A 3,375-nucleotide genomic window follows, 5' to 3' on the forward strand; every position below is an offset into this window, starting at 1 on the left:
TCGTTCCCTCGAGGAGCTAGGGTTACATACGTAACCCGAGACGTTTCCTATATTATCAATTGTTTTTGTAATGCTGATCCAAAAATATTATACTGGTTCTCAATAAAAAGTAAAAATTTAAAAAATGGATGAACAACCAGTAAACAAACATGGTCAAGAGCAAGGAATAATAATAATAATAATGCGTGATAGAAGGGTAGGGAGGCAAAATAGAGGAAGAGGAAGAGGAAGAAGATGCCAGAGACATAGACACATTTCAGATTAAATTAGAGCCTCACAGTAGCCGAGGCAAGACAGAGGGTACAGCCAAATATTGTTTGTTTATATTGCACTATATGATGCTGCATGCACAGTTATGCATGCACAAGGATTTTTTTCTATGTTTACCTCAGTAATTTTATATTTTTCTCCACTGGCTTTTGTGTCTTTTAATATTCTATCCCAAATACATTGTAATGTAATTTTTTGGTCAGACCACAAGTACAGTACAGTAAAAGTGTGAATACTGTCCATTCTCTTGTAATCAATATCCCACATACAGTAATGTGTACATTTGTGCTGTTGAAATTTATATATTCCATACATAAGAAATTCAGCCTTGTGCATTTTCAATGTAACCCAAACCATAGTTTACATCTGGACATACTGAAACCATGCACTGACAGACTGACAACATGCCTTAAACATTTTGACCGTCTTGCTTGTGAACAATGACAAAAGGATTTGTCATTATCATGTCAATGATCTGTTTCTTGACACAAATACTTACTTTTGAGAGATTAACTATGGATTTTTTAGCAAAGTACAGACTTTTGCAAGTAATCCATTGTGTAATGCTGTTTGTACAAATATTTATGAGATATGCACTTACTGGTTTGCAATATTAAGAATGATTTGAGAAATTCTCCAAACCAACTGATAATAACTGTAAATTGTAGGACTTATGCCACATTTCAAGAGAAGACAATGGTATTTGTGGTTACCAGTATGTCCTCCTTAGTAGAATAACCAAAAATAAATAAAATAAAATTATAAAAGTTCTCACTTTGACCATTTTGACAATGACCTCACTGTAACGGTGACTGGACAATCTTCGAATCGGCAGTAGACAAGACATGATAATTCTGAGCTGGCTTGTTTCAAACCCAATCTCTTCAGTACGGGTTTATTGTCCTCAGCCCTTTTGAAATTACTTTGGTCCATTGAAGTCCTGCAAAGCCTCTTTTTTTTCAGGTTATCCCACTCACTCTTGTCAATGAAAAAGAAGGAGGGGTTCTTAGGCACACAGATTTTGACAAACCCGTCTTCATCTGATTTACTGATCATGGAGCTCTAATGAAAAAGTACAATGTTAATGGTTTGCAATGAAGAACAATTTTTTTTAAAAACTATCATCTACACTAAACTACTTACGTGTTAGGTGTGAAAGTTGAATCTGTACTATAACAACTGAATTATTTGTCTGTTGCTTGATTTGGTGCTGCTTATTTGGGGGTCACATTTGGACTGTTCACTTGTCCATGTGCATTTTTTACATGCATGCGCTAAATTTCAATAACAAATTTCTACTTTATTAATTTGTATTTGGGGTACAATTTATGATTCCAATCTATATTCTATACAAAACTATGAAACGTAATTCTAAAACAGTTTTTGTGTTATTAATACTGTCAAAACTGAATACAAATACTTGTAGTAATTATAACATCAAAAATTTCCTTCCGAAAACTTCCACTGTCCTCGGATGTCACTGGAGATGGAGACGATTCTGGCTGGTGCTTTTATAGAAAGACAGAAAATGCTGGCATTACAAGGTAGGAAGTCGTACATGACACAGATGTCAGTACCAAAAAAGTTGACTAACTGGTTCAGAAGACTTGTGTGTTGCATCTCCTGCAGCACTTCCACTGTCCTCGGATGTCACTGGAGATGGAGACGATTCTGGCTGGTGCTTTTATAGAAAGACAGAAAATGCTGGCATTACAAGGTAGGAAGTCGTACATGACACAGATGTCAGTACCAAAAAAGTTGACTAACTGGTTCAGAAGACTTGTGTGTTGCATCTCCTGCAGCACTTCCACTGTCCTCGGATGTCACTGGAGATGGGGACGATTCTGGCTGGTGCTTTTACAGAAAGACAGAAAATGCTGGTATTACAAGGTAGGAAGTCGTACATGAAACAGATGTCAGTACCAAAAAAAGTTGACTAACTGGTTCAGAAGACTTGCGTCTTTCATCTCCTGCTGCACTTCCACGGTCTTCGGATGGGACTGGAGATGGGAACGATTCTGGCTGGTGCTTTTACAAAGTATATAACCATGAAGCTTCAAGTTAATCTCAAACAGTTAAAATTTAGGAAATTAACAAAAAGGACATATAGGTCAAGCTGTGACTATGTCTATGAATCTAAAATTATATAATTTCATTAGTAAATACATAAGACTGCATGTAACTTTGATAAATTTTGTAAGCTTAACAGATGGTGTAAAACACAATATAGCAACTATCACTGTTGACTGTCATCAACAAGAGAAATTTATATGTACATACATATTTACACATAAAAGTGTGTGTGTGCGTGTGTTGTAATCGTATTTTAATTGTTATTTTCATAACTATTTGTGTCAGGAGTCTGGTTTTGAAAGCCTGTTAGTGAAACAAAGAAGTGCTCACCTTACGAAATGCTCTTAGCAGTCTATAGCGATTGTTTTTAGTGTTTGGAATGGTAAGTGCACTGCACACCTGTCCCCAAAAGCCGTCTTTATGTGTGACATTATCATCAAAGTTGATGACATTTTTTTTCAGGAATTCAACTGACTCCACAAGTTCCTCGACTGATACATGTTTGGTTTTGTTCTATAGATAAAAAAAATCCATTAATACAATTAAAAACATAGTTGTTGGACATAGTTATTGAACTGCATTTTCATGGATGGAAGGTACGCTAAAATTACTCACCCCAAACACCCTGAATGAGCGCACTCTGGGGAAAAATCCAAAGGGACAGTCATTACGATGACAACTTACATGTTCCTGCTTTAGGCCTATATAGTGCTCAAAACATAACCATTAAATACGTTTTCAAAGTTATCATCACCATGATTATTTTTACATGATAGCGTCAACGAGCATAATTCAGTTTTGGCAATTTATTGATCTTAGGAGTGGCCTAGTAAAACGTATTTAATGAATAATAAAGTATTGCATTACATAACTCGGACCTCACATGAAAACGGTATATATAAATATATATAAATGGTTGAATAGTGCTACTTAATTGGTTGTTCATGCATTTTGCTAATGGTGGGTAGCAAACACTTGACTGTCGACATAATAATGTTGCTTAAATTCCCAAACAAAATATAGTTATTTAAA

The 3,375-nt window shown here is 35.4% G+C and overlaps 1 long non-coding RNA gene across 1 annotated transcript; it reads right to left on the reverse strand.

The window, feature by feature from the left end:
• Positions 1 to 1,727: 1,727 nt before the first annotated feature.
• Positions 1,728 to 3,006, reverse strand: LOC107591957 (uncharacterized). Its single transcript, XR_001609932.1, has 6 exons — positions 2,959 to 3,006; positions 2,674 to 2,856; positions 2,212 to 2,298; positions 2,038 to 2,124; positions 1,865 to 1,951; positions 1,728 to 1,778 (listed from the first exon to the last, which is right to left on the reverse strand). It is a non-coding gene; the product is annotated as an uncharacterized lncRNA (long non-coding RNA).
• Between the last annotated feature and the right edge of the window lie 369 nt (positions 3,007 to 3,375).

This window comes from Sinocyclocheilus grahami, unplaced genomic scaffold, assembly GCF_001515645.1.
Source record: "Sinocyclocheilus grahami isolate Dianchi unplaced genomic scaffold, SAMN03320097.WGS_v1.1 scaffold148.1, whole genome shotgun sequence".
NCBI classification, from domain to species: Eukaryota; Metazoa; Chordata; class Actinopteri; order Cypriniformes; family Cyprinidae; genus Sinocyclocheilus; species Sinocyclocheilus grahami.